This window comes from Amblyomma mixtum, chromosome 3, assembly GCF_055824585.1.
Source record: "Amblyomma mixtum isolate Tamu chromosome 3, ASM5582458v1, whole genome shotgun sequence".
Taxonomy (NCBI): domain Eukaryota; kingdom Metazoa; phylum Arthropoda; class Arachnida; order Ixodida; family Ixodidae; genus Amblyomma; species Amblyomma mixtum.
Window position 1 is genome coordinate 124,756,505 of NC_143014.1, and position 23,827 is coordinate 124,780,331.

Here is a 23,827-nt window from a genome sequence, read left to right on the forward strand (position 1 = left end):
AGTAAAGTTAGTTTTAGTATATGTTAGGTGCTAGTGTATGCTGATGCAGAAGCTTGAGTGAAGCCTTTCTTGGCCACTGTAGCTAAGGAAGCTCGCAAGAGCTCATAGGGATGCTGCTTTGTTTGGCCGTACGAGGTTGTGCAGTAGGTTTCTTCTGCAAGGTTTGTTGTGCAAGTTTTGCATGCTTGCGACAGGTGTTGTAGAGCCTGCTACGATGCAGGATGGAAAGTACAGGTGCTTTTTGACAGGTGAGTAAATCATCCATGACTGCAAAATTATCTGAATATCTGGAATTAGTTTGAATAATGAGTCTTCAGAAAGATAGGCAAGCTTTCACTTGGCTTTCATTTCTTGCTTCTACCCTGCACAGAAAAGTTCATCCTTGTTCTGAAAGGCAGCACTTCCCGTTTTTCTGATTTCATTTGTTTGTTTTGTTTCATGGGGTTTAACATCCCAAAGTGACTGAGGCTATGAGGGACACCGAAGAGGAGGGCTCCGAATAATTTCGAACACCCGAGGTTCTTCAACGTGCACCAAAATCGCACAGTACACGGGCCTGTTAGCATTTCGCCTCCACTGAAATGCGACCGCCGCGGCTGGGATCAAACCCACGCTGTTCAGGTCAGCAGCCGAGCACCACAACTACTGAGTCATAACAGTGGCTGCTTTTCTGATTTGAATCCAACAAATATCCGCAAGAGGTATCAGCCAATATGGAACCTCACATGGTCATGAACCTTGTCCCAGAACATCACTTGTGTCCTTGGTAGCATCATGAGTAGGGTTACCCTCAGCCATCGTCTCAGATCCTGTTGGTGCTTCTATTATTTGCAGTTCTGGCTCGCTTACAGATTACATGCCATAATCAGAAGAATCATTTTTAAGCTGCAAAAGAATCTTCAGACTCAGGAATGCTGATAATGAATGCATATCACTAAATGGATAGATGTTACAGCATTCCAAACAAATAAGTTTGGAACTTCCACGCACAGGACACATAGGTCGGCACACTCACTCATGAGTGCACTCACATTGCCTCACTCACACTCACGTCTGAAAGTGCGAGTGGTCACGAGTTTGAGTGAGTGGTTTATTTATTTATTTATTTCGTGTACCCTCAGGGCCAGAGGCATTATAGAGGGGAGTGGTTACAAAAATTTAAGAAAAAAAAATGTACAGTGCAGCAAACTAATTAGTAATACAGAAATGATTGCTCCTAGTTATACATTATTAGCTGTTGGGTTCTTGGTGTGCTGGTTAATAGTATATAATACACAAAATACAGCGCAGCAATACAGTGAAAAACAAACAAACAAAATGCTCGTACAAAAAACAACAAGAATATAGAAATAAAAAAAAAAAGATGATGCTCCTACTTATACAAAGTTTTCTAATGCTGTTTTGAAGCGTTGGTTGTCAGTAATGGTAGCGGTAGATGCAGGAAGGTGATTCCACTCAGCAGCTGTGCGCGGAAGAAATGACTGAAACATGGCATTGGTTTTGCAAAATGGAATTCCGACTTTGTTATTGTGATCTAGCCTTGATGAAATGTATTGGGGAGGGGAGATCAGTTCGTGGCGAAGTGAAGGATGATAAAATATCTTGTGAAAAAGTGAGAGTCTAAGGGCTTTACGGCGAGATGCTAAAGATGGCAGGCTGAGATTTAATTTCATTGCAGAGATGCTGGCAGTTCGATTATAATTACATACAATAAAACGAGCAGAATTATTCTGGACCATTTCTAATGAGTGAATTAGGTTTTGTTGAAAGGGATCCCACACTGCTGCAGCATACTCTAGCTTTGAGCGGACCAGTGTCTTATATAGAAGTAGTTTTAGGGAAGAAGGTGCCTTAGAGAAATTACGTTTTAGATATCCCAGCATGCGATTAGCATTATAATTACGTAAGAAGTGTGAATGGACCAAGTGAGGTTGCTAGTAATATGGATACCAAGATATTTGTAAGAAGAAACAGGATCTAGAGGGACATTATTAAGGTGATAGGAAGGTAGCTGGCCGGATGTTCTTGATACACGCAGAAATTTACATTTTTTGATGTTTAATTCCATTGACCATGATTGGCACCAAATACAGATAGCGTTAAGGTCTGATTGAAGAGAAGATATGTCATCGTCGCAAATTATTTCCCTGTAGATGACGCAATCATCTGCGAATAAATGAATGTTAGAGGAAACACAAGAGGGTAGATCATTAATGTAAATTAAAAAAAGTAGAGGACCAAGTACCGACCCTTGAGGTACGCTGGACTGTACTTTACTTGGCTGCGAGGTTGAGTCATTAGCAGAAACAAATTGCGAACGGTTAAAAAGAAAGCATTCGATCCAAGCAAGCAGTTTGGGATCAATGTTAAGTTGATGTAACTTAAACATTAGAAGGTTATGGCATACTTTATCAAATGCTTTCGAGAAATCTAAAAATATACAGTCGGCAAGTGAACAGCAGTCAAGGATGACGTTTAGCTGATGCGTGAATGATACTAGTTGTGTTTCACATGAATAAGTCTTGCGGAAGCCATGTTGCGATGGTGAGAAAAATGAATTAGATTCGAGAAAGCTAGCTAGATTTGAGGCAAGGACATGTTCTAGAATTTTACATGGGATGCAAGTGAGCGAGATAGGCCGGTTGCGAGTATGAGTGGACGTGAATGTGAATGCACTGAGTGAATGTGAGTGTGGCTGACGATGAGTGTGAGTGAGTGGATGTGAGTGTGAAAGGAGATGAGTGCAAGTATGAGTGAGTGGATGTTTGTGTGAGTAGAGGTGGGTGGCAAGTAGACATGAGTAATGAGTGGATGTGAGTTGACATGAGTGGATGTGAATCGACGTGAGTGGCAAGTGTATGTGAGTAGTGGGTGGACGCGACAACGAAGTTGGTTGTGTGTGTTTCGCGAAGATGGTATTAGCTATTTTCATGTTGTTGACAGCCGATGAAAGCAAACATTCATTGCCAAGGGCGCTCAAGACAGCATAAGGCATAAGGCCGGTGTCTTTGGACAACTGAAGCAGAGGATTGGCGTGGGAACGGCAATCTTTCGTTGCTATTCACTTTTCTAGTTCACCATTGGTATAGGCACAGGCCCTTTGCGGGTGCAATGAGCTGCTACAAGTTGCGTCAGATCCTTTGATCTAATTTCGCATTGCCACTGCTAGAAAGGTAGCTGTCTCTTGTCAAGCCTCCTACACTGCACGCGCTTGTATATGCAGAGTTCCAATGCTTGCGTTGAAACAACAAGCGTCCACTTCTCAGCAGTAACTAGCCTAATGTCGGATCTCGAGTACTGCAGTGACGCATAGGTTTTTTTTTTTTTTGTGCCTGGGTGTGTGCATTGCAGAGCTTCGCTCTTGCCGTAACTTTCTGACTGGGCCAGATCCACGCAGAGAACCTGACCTACTTGGCCCAGCTCTTGAACTGCATGAACTTGGCTCAAGGCGGAAACGACGCGAAAACCAAGCACGCTTTTTGGTCGTGCTAAAGGTTCTTGTTTCTCATGTACTTGAAGGAGCCCACAATCACAAATCGAGCATTTGGTTTTTATTTTTTGTATTCACAGCATCAAACAGGGTGGTGGCTTGACGCCAAGAAGATAGGCGAAGTGGTAGTATTTAATGTTTTAATCTGCACCAGAAATGATTGTTTGTACCTATGGCGATGAAAGGCTGCGGCGATTTTCGGCAGTGGATATCAGGTTGCGGTCTAATTGGCCGCACCCTTATTGATTGGTTCGACATACAATTCGAACTTAATTTTTGCAAACTTGGGAGAAGATCTAAAGTATAACATCTCTGAACAGGGGCGTAGCCAGAAATTTTTTTCGGGGGATGTTATAAGCCGCCAGTAAAAAACAAAAAGAAAGAGAGCCTGCGCCCAAACAATATCTTAGTCATTTTTCTACTGTTTTTTCTACCGGCACTTTGAGCTGCTGGGGGCTGTCCTAGCAAGTCAACAACTGCATACAAGCTTCCGCTGCATGTGTGCAAGGCGCGGTCCTGATTGGTGGTGCCCAATCTTTAGTAGTGGGCGAGTGAAATGGGCTTCTGAAATGCGATTTCGTTTTTATTTCTGTTTTCAATACAGTAAGTGGAATAACTTCTGTTTGCACGCTCTGATTTCAGCAGTTCTACCTGCACTGATATCTGGAGAGCATGAGGAATCCTTTGAACCGGACAATACGATTTCGTCTAAGAATATCTGAATAGGGCTTTTTCCCAGTTACGTCCTGCCATTTCAGAAGGTAATGCACTACACAATCGCTCACTTGTTAGCTGCATACGCATTCTTCCATGACGGACGTTTCCTCGACCCATGATGCGGGGGACCATGGGAGAATAATGAGGCGCAACGTCAGCACCCCCTGCGCCCACGCAGATGCGTACATGGTCTGCGCATGCACCGGCCTCAAGCGAGAACACTGTGCTGGTTTGCAAGGCCTCTTTGAGACAGGGATTATGTGCAACACAGACAACATACTGCATGGCAGACATGTCCACAAATCAGCCGCACATGCCTGCTCTGGCTGGATGAAGCCTGCCTTGCTCTTAACTGTGCCCTAAAGTAAGCCCGATAAGTTTTGCAAGAGGGTTGATAATCGCCCCTCCCCCTAGCATCCTTTTTATGCCGGGCAAACCTGTACTTGTGGCCCATTCCCGCCATCTCTTTCTGTGAGGAACACACTAATCTTTTCAAAAACTCCGTCATAGCCGTGCGCACAGCGGGGGGTGGGGGGGGGCATAGCTTTACGCAATTGGACCTTCTCCGACATTGTTTATAATGCAGTGTTATGGCCATGCAGGTTTTTTTACGATACCGGCAGCCGAAGACCCACGATGTTGTGTCCCAAGAACTGTTTACTTGCCGAGTCACCTTGAGACAATCTTTCCAGGTTCTTTTTTGCAGTTAACAAAAGAGAGATGTGTCGTATTTTCTTTGATTTACAGGTAATGCAAATTCATTCGGAAGCACGTTGTTACACTGATGCCACAGCAGTGCAGGGACTTCCATCCTGTGACGGTACTCACAAAGTGAACAAGGCAAGGGAAAGCCTCATGGTGTTTGCCATCGTTTCAACAAGAGGACTTGTCTTCATGTGGGCGGGGATAAGTACTCTTGTTAAAATGTGGGTGGCACCCTGAGAAACAATCCACCTATACCTCTCTCTACAATATCTATTCCTCTGCCGATGTTACACCTGGAAGTAAAAACTACTGCTCAAAAATATCCTGTATATTTTGCGATTACATTGCACTGAAATAAATGTTTTATAATCATTCCTCATCTCCGCTCTCCGTTTTGGCCTTAGAGGAGGTAGGGGCCTTGGTGAGAGGAGGAGTGGGGGGACTGCGCTGAAGCTTGGCTCCCTTTAATAAAGAACCCTGCACACTCCTATGGACATTGTTCAACAAAACCGTGTCTAAGCATCTTAGCTGTGCTGAAACCGGAGCACATATGCATAACATTGGTTCGGGACACAGAAGAAGCGTGATAAGTCACCACTTTCTTTGAGGATCGAAACTGAAAGTTGGCCAAGGAACACGACAGAGCCCCGGGTGGCTCACAACCACATCTGTGCAACCCAGCCTGTGCCAGGGGAACCACGAGAGTAGTCAGCCGTCGCAGTAAATCTCTCATCCCCTCCGTTGTCCACAAACAAAGAAACAGTGAGTGAACGTGAATGTGAGTGAGTGGACAAGAGCGTGAGTGAGTGGTTGTAAGTCTGAGTAGACATAAGGACGAGTGTGAGTGATGGTTGTGGCTCTGAGAGGACATGAGTGCAAGTGGTCATGAGTGCGAGTGGACATGAATGTGACTGAATGGCTGTGAGTGCGAGTGAACATGAATGCGAGTGTGAGTGAGTGGATGTGAATGCGAGTGGCTGTGAGTGCGAGTGTGATTGAGCCACCTGTAATGGTGCCGAGGTATGACAGCACATGAATACTAGTCCTCTTGGATATGCTTCCTTTTAAAGCTTGTTCTAGAGCATCCTGATTTTTCTCAGGGCGAGCATCACCTCCAGTTCACGTCTTTTTACCCTGCACCCTCTTCTTCCAAAGGCTTTCAAACGCAGCGCTACCAGACTGGCCCTCCTGCCAGAGTGACATGCATACTGGACCCTTTCAACACTTCTCTCAAGCATTCTTACTATTACACTTTATGCCCACACTGTTCTCCACTGTGTTTTTATCCTATGCGAGCTGCATTATCTCCGCAAATCATGCAAAAGTAAAGGGCAAGCACATTTTCTTTGCAACCTGCAACATTTCAAACTTGGCTCAAGTGCAGCATCGCAGCCATGGCACTCCCCCTCATCTGGAGCTGCACTTGTAGCGCTGCACTTGGCGTGGCCCGAACCCTTCTAGTAACACCACTGGTAACTGGTGAGAAAAATGTGCATTTTCCTCAAGAGACGTAATATTTTTCCAAAGGCAGTGCTCATATGGGTGAAATGTTCATAACAGAATGCACATCCAGTCTAACCTAGGTAGCTATAGCCTGACTTGCTTACAATGTATAGGCACTACACTGGACAATTTAGTTCTACTTAGCACTAATTTAGTTCGATTTTTCTGGTTGGTTTCTTGCTATTGTATAACGATGTTAAAATAACCATCTTCTACTTGCTTCTTTTTCCCACCCCAATTATGTAACCCCCCTCACATAATACTCCAGTCAGAGCCCGTGAGGTATTTGAATAAAGAAATAAAATAAATCAATAAACAATGTAGAATGAAATTAGATGAGACTCGAAAGGATGATCAAGACAGAAATACACAACAGGGCCACAAGGGAAGCAAGGGATAGAGTATACACTACCTGTGCCTGTAGTCTGCTTTCTACTATATATATTCTCTGCTGAACCTAATGCACCATATGCAAGCTAGATTTAGGAGGACTAACTAGCCCCTTTCTCTACAAAATAAATATGACTGCACTGCTTTAGAAGATGAAGAGAAGCTCCCACAATCTTCACACTTCTAACGAAGGGTTGAGTCATGACACTCTAATTACGGATTTGTTCCAACGACTGCTGACTCCAAGAACTCTACGCCTCTGCCTCACCGTCATGCAGATGCGCACGAGCACTGCACCAGGTATTTGAGGAGAAAACAAACATGTGGGCACAATGGACACAACCATTTGCTTCAAGCTGCCTGATGACATCGGGATTCGTAGGCCTGAAGGTCCTCTTTAGGTGGGTTTTAACATTTGCACTAATTGCGTTTCAGCTACCCAGACTCTCGATGATTTGACACGTGTGCATTCACACCTGTTTGCTGTGTGTGTCAAATGAGCATAGCTCACATGAAAACAATATCAGCATCATTACCACTGCTGTTTCTTCTGGCAAGAGGTCGCTGACACACTCAGTAGGCAAATGTCGGTGAAGCTCCTTGGGCATGAGTGTCTCCTTATGCTCCTCTTGCTTTCTTTTCTGCCCTCCTGCAACTGCAAAAACTGAAAGTGACAGCAAATTCTGTGTGAAGTGCATTTTTGGTAACTCCGCATGCACTGGCTACACCACCTATCAATGGTTCCATGTTCACTTTGAGTCACTAGCAACCACACTAGCTACCCTAACAGTGATTCTCCCTGTAGCAAGAGTGCAGCTGCAACAAAAGTGAATTTTTATTCTACTGCAACTCAATACTTTTGCATAATAAGCCAGCAAGCTCCAAATAATAGTTACGATAAAAATTGCAGGCATAAGTGACAATGATACTTTAACAAGGACTTTTTTGCATGAAATGGCACACTGCAATCCCCATTGTTTGCACTGTGAGCAAATAAAGCAATGGTGACTTATTTAGGGAGCATCAGTGCTGCTGTGGCCTAAAGCAAGTGCACACCAATCTCTACTGAGGCATCACTGCAATTTATGGATCCCTGCAGTATACTTGATGCTCCATAGCCACTGCCTCCAATTACAGCTGTGTGTCTAAACGCACCATTAACTTTTTCCGGGATTGTCATAGTGCAGTAAAATCTCATAACTCTATATCAGCTGCCTTCAGACTCCTTCACAGTCCACCTTTGTACATGCATGACGCTTGATGGATGTGACCCTCTCGCACTTTCTCATGACCATATTGCACAACTGCAGTCCCATGCTCATGTATATGCATTCACTTTGAATAAACAATTTTGTCCAAGATTCACAGGTTAACAATTTACTAGCAATGAGGATAAGATCACCCCAAGCCTGCAACATAAGATCCCGAATCAACCCAGTATAGCGTTGCTTGTCAATGGCAACACTGATGCTTCTGGAAACAACAAGAAAATTCTTGCCAGCTGAGCCTTTTGTCCTGTTTGCCTATCCAGAATATCCAGTTCTATTTCCAAGCCCATGACACGAGGTCAGGTGAGAACAAATTGGCTACGCTTTGCAGCACATGCAGCCCTGAGAAGTATACTCTGGTGGGCTTGCTCTGCACTCTCAAGGCACCATCAGAGATTTTGTGGTGCAGAAATTGTTACACGTTATGATCGGCAAGCTCAATGTACACTTTTTCAGGAAGCTCTCAGTTACAATAAAATATCCCTGGTTTTAAATACAAGGCCAGCTGCATGATGAATCAGTTCAAGATTACCTCACTGCACTTCAATAATTGCTTTGCCACATCCTTTGAAGATTAGCTTGCCTGCTTTCTCTGCAATGACCTTGCCTGTGGTTTGCATGAAGAGAAAATTCTGCTGTATTTCTGGGCTAAGCCTGATCTATAGTTGTTGAAAGCAGTCCTGCTGGCATGTGCTACTGGAGAAGCTGCTACGATAGAAAACTATACCGCTCAAGGCCAGCTTTCTTCGCTGCATCCCTGACAAGTCAACCATGTTTGATGTTGCACTGATGAGCACGACAGGTATCCCTGATTTCGCTGCACTTTTTGCACTAGATCACAAAACTGCCGTGCCAGTGCAGTGACCATTCTTCCAGCACAAGTGCCGCCTGACAGCACTCTCGGTGCAGCGGCCACATTGAGCACAAAAGTGCAAAAATGTTCATCTGCTGTGGCCATGTGTTGGTGTTGTCATAAAACTTGTTGATTCCGACAGTGATGAAGAACTTGACTCCACCCATTTTGTTGTGTTGTACAAAGTGGTCCAGGTCGACTGCCATCAAGTTTGGAGCGGTAGCAACAAAAAGAGGTACAATGAAATTTCAAAAGGGCATTCAGACTTACGCGAGACCTTTGTGTGCGTGGGTCAGGCTGTTGCCATTCTACCCGAAAAGTGTCTGCGGTCATCCGTCAATTTCAGCAGAAGAGTAGCCTGATAACTTCAAGCATCGACTTATTTGAACAACACAACTTGTGTTCACAGTTGGCGTATGGTGGCGGCACAGTGATTGTCGGAAGCTGTCTGACAGGGAAAGATCTGGGCTGACTAAGAGGTGAAGGCGTGATCTGAGTGGCAATGTCAAAGCCAATCATTACCGTAAGAAGAGGTGCGGATGATGCTGCCATGTGCTAAATCCTGATATGGAAAAACCGAGGCAAAAAAGGAAAGAGTTTACGATCACCCATGTAATAAAAAAACAATACGAATGCCGATACTAAGCCACCTAGGCAAAAAGGCATGAGTGGCAGCGAGTCATCACAAACGTTGCGATCACTCACGCATTAAAAACATCACCTTCAGTCTCTCTCACCAACGCTCCGTTGTGCTGCATGTGGTCGTCTAGCATGGGAAATGTGGCCATTTCAGTGTCATTAACAAACATGGCCATGAGCCGTCTGCTACTTGTCTGCTAGGGAGGGTGCCAAGCACCTCACACAACTTGTGTAGCACTACGTCAAATCAAATGCTGAAGTGCAGGAGGTGCTAGCTGCACTGACATATCGAGTGCTACGCAGCCTGAAGTGATGCAGAAAGTGAAGCCAAATAGAGGAGACCTAATACACACACCTGCTGCGGCCATACCACAACCTGCCACATTTGGACAACAAGGAACATGTTGACAAAACCTTCCAGAAGAAAGCATTTCAGGAGAAAAAAAGCTTTGAGCATAACCTTCAAAAGGTGTGTGGACTAAGGAAGTTGCAGTCTCATGGATGCAGCTGTTACATCTCGAAACTGACTGACTTTGTCAGTATGGTAAACCTTCAACTTAGAAGAGTGCCTTTGAGACATTGGCTAAAGCTGTTGGTGTTGGTTGCACATTGCCAGCTGTCTGTTTTGATGTCACTTTTAAACCTTGCACAGGACTCAGACTAGAGATTACCACACCTAAACAGACAACACAACACTGTCGCTGAGTGCTGTGAGCTAACTAATCCACAAACTGGCCTTCGTGAGAAAGTAATCTGGATATAAGTTATCACCACAGGCATCTTCATTTGTATTACAGCATACTGACAATTTTCAGGACAGAGAGGGAGCACCTCCACTGATACAATATGGTGGCGTTATAAAGGCCAGCGTGACAGCGGAGCGGTAGGCAGTCAATGTGTGCCTAGAAGAGAATTAAAAATCAATGAAATCGATGATGAAGAACATTGCAAAACAAGTGAATGACAAAACTAAAAGCACTGCTCCTGATCCAGCTGTGCGTCAACAGATCAAGGCTTGGCGAGAGATGTGTGTTCTGTCTCACAACTGCAGGTGACGGTGTATGTATCTTGCCACGGAGCTCCATTGTGGAGACACCGTAGCTATAAGTTTGAACTGCAGACACTGCGGTCGCCCCCTTTTCAGCAGGTGTAAAACGGCTGCTTGCCTTCACTGGAGCCGTTCCTCTAGGGTGTGCCTCTGCCCAGTGACAACACATCGAGGCTTTACACACATCTGAACTGTGTTGGCCCAAGGGTGCCACCTTTAGCAGGCTGTGAGGTCATTCGAAACTGGATTGGCTAGCAGGGGGCGAACAGGGTTTACGGAGATTCTTCCAAGTGCACCTCCCCCCCCCCCCCAAAGAATGCTGAAAGCCGGGTGGCAGGCCTGGGGATGCTCCCTTCGCACAGACCATGCACTTTTAGCTTTTTTAACTAGATGGCACCACGGTGTTTTGAATTTCTTGGATGGAGGGGGCAACCACTGCTTACCATAGCTTTCATCGATGAGGCTTAAATTACTGTGCCATAACAGCTTCAGGTATGGAAACTCAAATGGATGCTAATGGATATAATAAATATACCTCATCACTGTCTGGTGGGTGAGATTTATGTTACTTTTTGTCATTGCACTTTTGCTGATGTGCAATCACCATCGCGATCGCTGATCATGGTTTCCAGCATAGGGATACATAAAAACAGGTGTATGCACTGATTTAAAGATTATTGGAAAAAATTTTCTACAGCCTTTAGGTGTACAGTAAAACCATTGGAGAATACAGCACCTTAGACAGCAAGCTTTCCGTTGGGCTGAACAAAAGTAGGTGATTAATTAGGTAGGTCTCTCATAGCCTTAGTCGCTTTGGGACGTTAAACCCCATAAACCAAACCTAAAATTCAGTGTTCTGCCCCTTTAAGCTGAGCGCCTGATGTGGGAAACTATGCTGTCACCATCCTGCAAGCATTCCACTAAAGTGCGAAAACTTCCTGTTCCCATGCTCTCTCTGTGTTGCTAGCTAAGAAAACTTATGCAATGACATTCAGTGGTTTTTCTATTTCGTTAAATTGTGAACATCCATGTAACAGCACTTCTAAGGCATATTTTACAGCAAAGCTTTGACAACAGCAGCGTCTGAACATGCCGGCAGACCACCCAGGCAACAGGGCAAATGACATGGTTCTGAAGAAACAGTTGGAACTAATCAGGCTATTTTTTCCTGTATTCTTCCCAACAAACATAATTAACTCTGAGCACTCCAAGAGCTGCGAGATACAAAATGCTACATCTTTTCATATAATTGTCATGAACAATCCACAAATGGCATGGCGCACCGAGGGACTATTTACCAAATCAGGTATTTCCCTTTTTCTAATTTATTGCTATTATTTTTTCTCATACAATGCCACTGCCATGCGTAGCATATCTGCATCTGTGCTAGACTTGCTTCTTTCGCACGTGCACAATGAAAATGTTCCTTCAACATCAGAGCTACCCATTTGAAACTCACAACAATGTTGAAGCAAAATGTCACTAGCATAGGCGGAACTTCACATAATGATGCCAACAGTATGTCAGTATAGTGCTTGAGCTTCAGGCCTTCATTGCTCCTAATGGATATCCCCAAACTTCTGCCGAGGTGAACCTATGCCTTGGGTAACAAGTGTTAAAAGAGGTTTCAAATAATCAACAATTAAATAAAAACAGTGCCCAGTAATGACTTTATGATGCCTGCGAGTTTCCAGGTGGAGCCTTTAAGTTTTCACAATGGCAAGTTACATTTTTTGAAGCTGCCTTTTTGGGTAGCAATTGGCTCTAACCTATTTTTACAACATCTCCCTAGGGTGTAAAAATCAGGTAAAGTAGGGTCTTACCTAAAAACAAAAATCCTTACACCTTCAGCAACTAACAGGAACTAGTAAGCATGCTTTGAGCCCAATTCAATGCATATGCATTCGGGATCATCAAAAGGCTGCTTTACACACAAAAAGAAACTGGCAGGAGCACAGGCATATAAGAAAAAAAGTGCTGCTGCACATTACAACTTCTATCTCAAGAAAGGAGTCAGACCAGGTCTCAGACATTGGGTTCTCAATATACCTTTGGTTATAGCCTCTAAAGTCACATTTCTTAAGCTCTTCACAAACTGATACAGGTCATTCATACGTTTAGTTTTGATAACCATGTAAAAATTAATAAAACATATATTAGGCTACTTTTTAATTTGAATGCAAAACTCAAGTATTAAAACAAGCCTAGCAGGACCGTATTAAGTCTTACAAAGGCTTACTTCCAGATAGCTCAGTGACCATGGCTGAATTTAGGTAAAATGAATATCCAAATGAAAAGCTGCCAGCTGGTCCCTTCTCCATCATCATCAATTGCAATTGCCTAGTTAGGAAACAAAACTTAAGAGGCAGCTGCTGTTTTCTGCAAGCCCAGAAAAGAAACTACAGCAAATCAGATGTCACATTTTAGGTTCACAAGAAGTCCCGCAGGATAACGGTGCTGCAGGGTATTATGAAGCTGAATGCATCCTTTTGATTCCAAAATGTTATCTGCGATTTGTGCTGCTCTGCTAAAGAGAGCAGAAAGGATACGGAGTTCAAAGAAAGAATGGTGTGGCAAGAAGCATGCATGTTCCGATACGCAGCATCATATTTGTGTGATTTACTGAACATTTTGTACAACGGCAAAGCATATACTCACCAGAAGACAAAATCTGTCAATGAACGCTTAAGGCAACGCGCAGCTTCTTAACAGAACAATGTGAATTCCCACAACGGACAGCAGGGTTGACCAGGTAAGTGTTTGGTAGGGCTTGAATGAGCTGCAAGAGAGAAATGGAAAGCCAAGGTATTGAAGCTAACCAGGAAGAGGTTCCAGCTTGCTACTTTGCAATCATGGGAAAGAGGGGATTAAAAAAAGAAAAGGTAGAGAGATGGATAAAGAAAACATGAAGCACATAAAGTCAGGCGTGGGAAGCACGCAGCAGTGCCACAAACTGTTGTGTTGTGTGAGCAAGATGACCTTGAGAGATGCAGAGCGGTGCCTAGAAAGACTCCAAGGCCGATAACCAATGGTCGCACCATCCCAGGATTTACTGAAGATGGCCCAGTGCACAGCACAGCGCTCGTCTTTCACAGGGTGCAAACAGGAATTTTTATTTATTTATTTATTTATTGGAAATACCTGCAGCGCCCGAAGCCATTATTGCAGGGGGGGTGAGGATACATAACAGAAGAATAGGCCAGAAAAAAAAAAGAGGAAGAAAAAAAAGCAATACAACAAGGCATGACACAGCAAGTACAAAATGAATGAAATATGAAACAACAAAAAGACATGACGAAAAAAAAAAAAAAAAAGCCAACTGCGCACTCATACATCCGACAGCAACGCGCGGAACATTGACTCTGAACGGCACTCAACAATTTCATGGGGCAGGCGATTCCAGTCATGAATGGTAGATGGGAAAAATGCGTTTTGATAAGTGTTAGTTTTGCATTTAATTTCTCTAATCTTCCACCCATGGTCAAGTCTGTTTGACCTGAAATGCGGTGGAAGCAAATAATTTTCTTTATCTATTTTTATTTTTCGGTGAAAGATTTTATACAGCATTTCTAACCGGGAGTTGGTACGGCGTTTCCGTAACAGCTCCCATCCCAGCGTTAGTTTAATGTTAGTAACACTGCTGTTAAAATCATAATTACTTGAGACAAACCGAGCGGCAAAGTTCTGAACACGCTCAAGCATGTCTGTTAAATTTAAAGTAGGGGGGTGCCAAACAACACAAGCATACTCCAATATTGGCCGAATATAGGTGAAATAAAGAAGCTCTTTAACTTTTAGTGGTGCCATTTTAAAATTTCTATTTATAAACTGGGGATCAGACCACCTGTGAGGCAATGAGAGCTTTTTAAACCTGTTACAAGGGTGGCACATGTTGAGCAAACTACTGATCTCTGATTTGGTGGCAAAGAACTAGTAGTATTGCTCAACTCGTAATTACATGGTGAATTTAACTTGTTAGCTCTCAAATGTGCTCATCTTGTTGGTTGCAGTCAGAAGTCTGCTCGTTTAGGCCATGAAAAAAAAAAAAAAGTTTTTGTGCCTAAGTTCTTGAATTCATTTTATGTCTTGCTGTTGCATCCATGTTTTGTACAAAATGAAGTCTTTCAGCCTTAATGAAACCTTTTCTTTTTTACCTGTGATAAGCACAGAGTTCTTTTTCTTTTTGTGTTTGCCTCATGCCACCTGCCTCTAGAATGATACTGTTTTAATTTTCCTATCCAACTCGCTATTTTAACATGCATTATTTGGCAGCGTAGCCTAAAATGTGAAAGATATGCTGCAAAAGTGAACCGAAATGAAAAGACAGCCATGGCAGTAAGGGAGGTGCAGTTTACATTCAGCTGCACAACTGAGCATAACACATAATCTGCTTTGTCAGTGCAAGTTAGCCACGTCCATGCCATAGGTGTCCTGCACTAAAATATGCACAGGTGGTACTCACACGTGTACGCCTCAATACGGATGTCATGGTGATACCATGCACCGCCTATGAAGAGAAAGTGCAGCTGCTGTTTCAAAACCCATGTTACACTGCTCACACACATACTGGCCTTGGTCCTCTTAGTGCTTTATCCTGTAGTGGTTACTTGACCCATCAAGACTGGAGAAAACTTGCTACTCACTGTACACTTGTAAGGTGCAGTGTGTGATGGAAGACGGTTCCACAAGTGGCGTCAACTGCGCAGCCTAGTTGGGAAGACCATGTTGTAAATGCCGCAAACAAATTTGTCATCTGTCAGAGCCACTCAGTGGCTTGCGTCAGCAGAATTTCCAAGAGCTGCACAAAATGTGATAAGATGTGATCAACATGACATTTACAGAGAAACTCAGGATAGGAGAGCACATTAAAAAATGAATTTCATAAACTGCAGCAACTCTTACATAGTTGTGAAAACCTGAAAGAGATGGCAGCCCCAAAGATTCATTGAGTTTTATCCTATGAATCCAGATATTTTAGTTCACAATCATGAACCCACACAGAGGGGGTGCTGATGCACGAGTCCCAACTCTGCCTAAGCATGCCCTGTGTATGTGTTCATGATTATGAACTAAAATATCTGGATTCATATGACCGAAGTTATCAGTTAGTCTTTTGGTGTTGGACATACACTCCTGGTTGTGAAGAGAGTATATTTTGTATTTCTTTCTAATAAACTGCAGTTGTTAGTCAGTGCCAGTCCTGTCTGCTTCCTTTGTAACCTGTCTCTGCACTGTTATTCACAGTGAATACGTACCAACTAGCTCAACTTACTGTCTTACTGAAGTGAACAGAGCTCTAACAACATTCTTAAATTCAGTTCAAATGATTTTTCACTCCACTCTGACTAGACCTATGCCATTACTGGAGAATATAAGCAAACTACTTTATTTTTTCAATTTCACAAATAAACGAACGAAAACAGATGGGCAGCACAGACGCTGCATGTATTTTGATAGCGTCATTAAGAATGCTTCAATACACTCTCTCTCATGGCTTTTAAAAATATTGGTAAAGCAGTACTGGGTTGAAAAATGTGTACACGTTTACTGTGTGGCCTTTAAAAGCCTTTTGTGGCCTTTAAAAGCCCACAAAAAAATTAACATGTTTTCAATGAAGACATGCATTTTACAGGGCGCAACAGTCATGAACATCCTGGCTGAAAATCTCTGCAATACACACTGTGAGAAGCCTGCAAATTGAACAGATAACTGGAAATGCCTTGTCACCAATGGCCCTATATATCAAAATGATTCAACAGTGTTTAATAAAGTCACCTTGACCATTCAGTTACCTATGAAATGCTATCTTGGATGCTAACTTGCCAAATATTTATGCTGTGATCACTGCAATGTGGGTAGGCCATAATATTAGTCTTTTGGTCCCATTTCAATAATCATGACAAAAAAACAGATCTACCCAAGCCATGACTATCATTCTGCACCACGTCACCTGCATGTTGCCACATGAAGCACAATGCGTAGGCGATTCTTAGCGCGTGGTTCATTTAAGACAGCAGCAAAAAAAAAAACAGACAAAACTGCCCCAATTCAATTACTGAAGAATGTCCACGCACAAGAGAACGAGAGGGCACGTTGTGATTGCTCCCTTCAATCAAACTGTGCCCAATGTGACCTGAAAGCCACAACATATGTTCGACATCTGACAAGTGTTTAAACTGCCATGCACTTTACACAGTTCGTTCAGAAAGCTATGACACTGCACCAAAAGAAAGCAGCATCTGATACAAGGTGATCTTCTTTGATTATGGCATGGCATAAGTGCAACCGAGGCTTCGCTAGCTGCTGCTTGAGGTGGTCGAACTCACAGGTACGCGTGTGACATATACCTAATCTCTGTTTGGGCACGCTCTTGGCCAACGTTTTTTTGGCGGCGTCGGGGTCCTGGTAACATTTACGTATTTGACGCCGAAAAATCACCCACGAACACAGAAACAATACCACTGGCAAGATCGGCTCCAAAAAGCATCTGTCATGACGTTTACGCAGTCAGCTCGCCGGTTACTTCTCTCACCACGTTTGATCTTTCGGACTCAAATGATGACATGCACGTAGAAACGATGAAAAATAAACGCCAAAGGTGAACTTTCAATACAGTTTGATTGGCGCCAGTCAACCGCGGATCTCCTTGGATTATGTTCTCGGGCTTCGGCTAGCGCTGATGATGGTGATCATAGAGCTAATATACCAACTCAATGGTAATGGCGTAGTAGTAGTCGGTACGACTGTAGCAAAATACAAAGAAGGAGAAACAGTTTGTTTTGCACATTTTTATTTGTACATAGTGTACATTGTCGCCTTCCCTTTATCTCTTTTTGCTATCGCTCCTCACTTTCTTTCTCCCTATCCACAACCTGTCCTTTCGGTCACGCTAGCCGCACCAAAGGTGCTTCAGGTTTCGACGGTAGATGCCGCAGCTAGCCACATCTTTTCCTTCCTTTGTTATTTTATTAATAATGTGTTAAAAATTTTGAGCGCTTAAGCTTCGCCTTTAAGAATGGAACGCGACAGGTTCTTGCACCGCGGCCATGGAGTACATGCATCAGCGCGACGCCTTGCCCGTTGGACAAATCGAAAATTGTTTTTTCGAGGAAAGGAAATCACGTAGTTACAGTGTCACTTGTCTTGGTGGACACCCGAACCACGCATGATAAGCAGGAGCTAGGCTCTAAGTAAGTTTATGCTGCACGTAGCGTTTAATCGCCGCCGCGGTGGCTCAGTGTTTCTGGCGCCCGGCTGCTGACCCAATTAAAAGACGCAGGTTCGATCCCGGTCGCGGCGGCTAGAATTTCTTTGGAGGAGAAATTTTAGAGGCCCGTGTACTGTGCGATGTCAGTGCGCGTTAAAGAACCCCAGGTGGTCGAAATTTCCGGAGACCTTCACTACGGCGTCTCTCATAACCTGAGTCGCTTTGGGACGTTAAACGCCATAAACCAAACGAAACGCTTAATCGCATCAGGTCATCCGAAAGTCTGCCGCAAACGGTTGGCATGATACGATTTTCTCCTACGCGTGGTGCCGACAGCCAATAAGAAGGCTGAAGGCTTTTCCACCGAACAAGCTGTGTACGCTGTCGCGTAATGAAACAGTTCGCTCTCCGTCGCATTCACTGCGCTGTCAAAAACCACGTGTTGGCTTTTCCACGATTTAGAGGTACCGTTTCTTTCCTTCATGGCCGAAACCTCCTACAATACGCTCATGTACCAAGTAAGCTGCTCAAGAGTGCCGAGAACACGAAAAAAAAAAAATAAAACCTCGTGGGACCATGGAGTTTCATTTGAGAATCAGCGCCACCGTCTTCTAATCTGAAGATGGTCACAGGATGCAGCCAGGTTTTGATTCGGATTTCTTTGTTCAGGCGGACAAGCGTCTTAGCACATATATGAACACAATCTTGATCAATGAAGGCATCACTCAAAATGTTATGCGAACCATGCTAGAAGGTAGTGGTTTTTGAGACTAGTATCTGGATGCTTACTGAATTCTCCGACCTTTTTCGTAAGAGTTCACTGGTTTTGTTTTTATGGGGTTTGACTAACGTTTCAAAGCGACTCAGGCTATGAGAGACGCCGTAGTGAAGGGCTCCAGATAATTTCGGCCACCTGGGCATCTTTAACGTGGACCGACATCGTAGAGTACACGCGCCTCTAGCATTTCGCCTCCATCGAAAAGCTACAGCCGCGGCCGGGATCGAACCCGTATCTTTCGGGTCTCTGAGGTACCGTTTGCTTATTTCGGCTGATCTGAAAGTGTTTCGCAAGTGTAAGGGAGGAGACAGCGCAAACGCACGACTCAAGAAGAAAGAAAAAATATATAACAGATCTTTCCCTCGTGCAGGACTCAGGATTGTTTCGCGGGCCGCCATCGTCACCACCGCCACCACCACAGGCGGCTGGGCCACAATGCTGCTGTGTCCACACTGTGGGCAACGCTGCATGCCACTGAACGCGATGGTCATTCATCCTGCAGGCCATTTTGTCAGCGCACCTGCAGCGAAAGCGGCGAGGAGTGTGCCAATGCCAGACGTGCGGAAGACCACCACCTCGTTCGCCACAGTGCACAGGACTTGGCAAGCATCCTGTGCGGGAACTGGTTTCATAGACCTCGGCGAGGCTGCAGCATGACCACCGTCTCCAGCCAAGACCTCCCCTTTGTCTTTCCAGCAATTACGCTATAAGTGCTAGCTGGAAGGTATACGGTATTCTAAACCTGTTCACCTGTCAAACCTCCAGCGCAGAGCCGGTGTTCCGCGTGCTAATAAACGGTTGTTATTATTGGAGCAAAGTGGAAGTTTGTTCTCGTCGGTAAGTCCTTGTTTCGCTCGCGCTAAGACCCTATCCCGATAAAAAAAAAAACAAAAAAAAACGTCATCATTGAGGGACCGCCGAGGGACCACTGAGGGACCGCCGCAGATTTTCCGTCTCTGCGCTGGTGTTCTTTTTTGGTGTTGCACGCTACAATATCGTGTTTATACACTGACTACTCGTTTCCTTTGATATAGAATGTCTCGACCAGTTCACGAGCTATCTTGTACTTACGCCTGTTTAAGATCTTATAGTTTCTTGCAGCCTCGCTTTCCACATGCTGTCGTCTTTTTCACTGCAGCCATGGGCGTCCGGAGGGGGGGGCAAGGGGGGGCGGCTGCACCCCCCTGGAAAATCACTCACTCGAACCGTGAGTGATGGCCGCACGCCAGGGGCGGTGGTGCGCTCAGCCAAAAGGGTAAAAGCAGCCCCGCTTCGACGCTTGGTCACATCTGCGAAATGCCGCGTCCGGGCGCGCGTCGTTCCGCCGTTTTCAAACCACGCCACCGCCAGCTCTGCTGAAGGACGACCTGTTGCAGACATGCAGCGGCACCGGCGAGCATGTGCTTCGAGCCGTCTTGAGATGGGTGTCTGTTTCTTTGATCTATAGAGAGATAGCGACACGGAGGCAGACAGTGCACAGGGCACAGGCCGCTCGCTATAATCATGATACGTTCGTACGCCGGCCACCGATGAATTCTTGAGGGGGGAAGGACAAATCAGCCGTGTCCACCCCCGCTTTGTCGGACTGCTCAGGGGCAAGCGGGCGACGAGTTGGCGCCGCCGCCGCGCGCTGTCTCCTCCGATCCACGGGAGAGCTCGGTGCGGTAGAAGCGCCGCTTTCAGAACCTTCGGCAAAGGGGATTAGCTGCTTTTGTTCACGGCGACGCAGTCTCCAGAGGCGCCCCCACACCAGCGTTCCTTGCGTCTTCTCCGAAAACCAGCGCCTTTGGTCAACGCAGCCCGATGGCGCCTGCCTGGCTCGCCTGTCACCTCTGGCTGGGCCTCAAATCACAACAGCGCCCATGTACTGTGCGTGTCAGTGCATGGTAAAGAGACCCAGGTGGTCGACATTATCCGAAACTCTGTACTACTCCGTCCCTCATAGCCTGAGTCGTTTTGGGGCTCTGAACCCCATAAAAGCACAAAAACAAATTTTCCGGCCGAATTAGTTGCGGGTGTCCCTTCCCCTCGGAAGTCGCGCGGCGTTCCTTACACCCCAAAAGTGCGCATTCGTGGATATTGTGGCAAGTAAGCCCTTGCACGTGTGCGCGCCTCTGTGTTTGTGCTTCGGTGTTTTTAGTGGCGGGTTGTCAACGAAGGTGAGAACAACCAAGACAGCGGACGAGAAAACGACGAGCGGCGAGCAGTGTGTGTGCGGTTGCTCGACTGTGCGGATGCGCGAGCAAGATGGAGCGAGGTGTATGAAGCTGCGAGCGTGCATTTATCTTGTAAATAAGTTTTCGTTGTATATATAGTCATCTTTTGTTTTCAACGTACTCGTTCAACCATTTTTCCAATCAATATATATGATGACTGTGCACTGAGAGCGTGTAATGAAGCACAGAAATGAATTTACCACCCGTGTAACTACGCAATTCGCCCAGAAAAATCCGAGGCGCCTACAGTTGCTGTTCAAAGAAGACTGACTGAGTGACTGTAGTTGCGTGTTTGTGAACATATTGCGCTGTGTGCTGGTCATCAATTCGGGCGAGTCGAGAACCCGTATGCAGTAAGACTGAGCACTTCGAGTATTGATAGTATCTTTTTGCATTTTTATTAATTTTAATTGTTTCTTTGTTGATAAACTCCAATGTATCTCTACAATCCGCGCTTTAATTTGCTGCTTGTAATTTTCTTTCATATGTGTATTTTACTTATTTTTTATTTATATATAAATAAATAAATTTACTCCGCAAATAGTGCCTTTTCGCTACGAATATACCCCCCCCCCCTCTGGCGCCAACAACCAATGGGCCCCCCCCTGCAAAAAATTCTGCGGACGCCCTTGCTGCAGGCTTTACAATAATGCGGAAAATGGCGAACCCTACAGTGATGTGTGGTTGCTCCTCTCCCTCTTGATTCTTCGCCTTATATTCACTCGCATCCGCTGTGTCTTTTTACTTAAATATGCACTACCTAGCCCACAGCAAGTATTAATAAACGCTTGTTAACCAAGCAAAATTGACGATTATGGGACATTTTGCGCACGTTCGCTCGGGCGCCTTCACTTCCACTTCGCTCATGTGGCATTTCTCATTCGTTTTTAAAAATCTTCCGCGAGCTGCACCGTACCGTCCACGTGCCGCGCACCGCCGGCGTCGTTCGCTCGTGCCGTTCACGTGCCGCCATTCGTCCTCCCCACCAATCTCGCTGACCACTGCAAAGCTCCGAGTTGTGCCCTCATCGCCAGAGAGGACAAAAGACAGACATGGACCAGCGTAGTACCGCCGCGGTTTCCATCGACGAGCAGCCTTCTTGGGCCGAGGCTGCAGCCACGCACAAGGAGGCCCGCGACAATTTCGACTGGGATGTCTCCCCAGAAAAGGTAAGTCCCGGCTCTCTATCTCGGCAGCCATCAGCAGCCATCAGAACGTGAAGGTCCCATTCGGTCGCTAAGCGTGTGTTTAGCTTCGGAAAACAAAGTTTCAAACTAATCGCGCCCGTTCGTACGATAGGACTAGTTCTTTGCAATCACTCCGCACGAAGGGAAGACTGCAGTTTGAGCATGGACGAATCTCGCTCAAGTAAGGGAAGATGAATGCAGTGTTCAACCCATTCATGTATACACGCTCCATTCTCCTGTCATGGCGCGTGCGGAATTCGGCGTAATTAACGGATGATCATTAAGTATATATAACACAGATAGAGAGGAAAGCAGCAAAAAAAAACTAATTATTTATGTGTAGTAGCAACATCGCTTCCACGACCGGCCGCTGCTGAAAGACGACGAAGCGGCGCCCTGGCTCAGCTCGAAGCTCGCGCTTGCTGCACGCGCACAGAGCGAGCTGGTTGGCCAAGACCTGCTGTTCAAGGCGCATCTGTGCTTGTTCTCCGGTAACATGTCGGTGTTTTACCAATACAACCACCTTTGTTTCATGGTCTCGCGTCCCTGTTGATACTACCATCAGGAAAAGCGGAAGACGCGCTTTGAATGAAACGTCTTGGCAGACCACCTCGCTCTGTGCTCGCGCGCCGGGCACGAGCTTCGAGCTGAGCCAGGGCGCCCCTTCATCGCATTTCAGCCGCGGCCGATAGCGGTGCCGATGTTTCACCCCCACAAGCAGTTGACCCTTTTCTCTGTATAGATACTTGAGATATCTATCATACTTATTCCGATTCAGCGTATGACTGATCAACGAGAATCACTCTGCACGCTTGATAAGGTTGCAGCGCGCGTTGCCCTGACGGCTGACCGTATTCAACCGCACGATGACCAAGCGTAGGTTACCTAGAAATACTTGCTAGTATAGCGCACGCCGGCGGCGGCGGAGGCTGCTGCTGAATGATCGCCGCAGGGGCGGTCGAGCAAACGGTGTGCCATGCCACCCAAGGTGTCTGCAGTAGACGCGCGCGTTTTAAGGCGAAAGCCTTTTATGGCTCATACTCGCGGTGTCCGTCCGTGCGCAAGAATCGTGCCAACTGTGGCCTCTCCCCAGCGCAGCGGCGCAACCTCCTTTCCTCCTCAGCAACCGGCGCGCCGGTGGTGGGCGCAGCTGTGCACAGCAACCATGACGTCACACAGTAGCGGTAGAACGAGAGCTCGCGCGTCGGCGGTGGCAGCTGCACCGCCGCTGCTTCGCCAGACGTCTCGTTGCAGCCGAGTAAGTGAGACGCATAGCTCCGAAGCGGCCTAGTGATTCCGCGCCAAGCGTTTCGGGGAAGCGGCAGCGGACGCCCGATTCCCCAAACACCAAACGTCAGAAGAACAACGAGCGAATGTGTATGCGCCGACTGAACATGTCACCTGATGCGTAAGCAAGAGAGGCAGAACAGGCGAGGCTTTCGCCAGCACACTTTAGAATTTCCAGAGTGTCTTCGGTAATTTTTTGCTTAGCGAAACGAATTCGCTGAGCGTTAGCGCATGCCTTGCGCATGCGAGTGCACTTTTTTTTATCTAATTTTAGATGAGTCGTGGTATATTAATGCCCACTTCAGTTATCGTCGTAGCGACGCAAATGTTTTTTTTTTTCTTGGGAACAAATTTTGTGCGCGTACACCCGAGCCGATGGCGAAAAGAACCCGCTTATTATTGTGCCCTACTCTCCTCCCGGAATACTGCTGCAGTGTAGTTTTGTACTATCGTTTTCTGAGGAATTTAAATAAATAAAAATGCCCTTGCATCAAGAACCTTACCCTACAATACTTCACCCGACGACCGTGCGTGTGCAA

At 45.6% G+C, this 23,827-nt stretch overlaps 1 long non-coding RNA gene across 5 annotated transcripts in view; it reads right to left on the reverse strand.

Annotated features, from left to right (window-relative positions):
• LOC149351731 (uncharacterized) overlaps positions 1-17,282 on the reverse strand; it is a 38,137-nt gene extending 20,855 nt beyond the window's left edge. Inside the window, exons 1-4 of one of the 5 annotated variants that reach the window (XR_016290640.1) lie at positions 17,146-17,282; positions 15,257-15,411; positions 13,272-13,392; positions 7,342-7,460 (exon numbers count right to left, since the gene is read on the reverse strand). This is a non-coding gene — a long non-coding RNA (uncharacterized LOC149351731). Of the gene's footprint in view, positions 1-1,082; positions 7,470-13,271; positions 13,393-15,184; positions 15,412-17,145 lie in introns of those variants that run through there. The other 4 variants (XR_016290641.1, XR_016290643.1, XR_016290642.1 and 1 more) reach the window with 4 other exon arrangements.
• Positions 17,283-23,827: the final 6,545 nt, after the last annotated feature.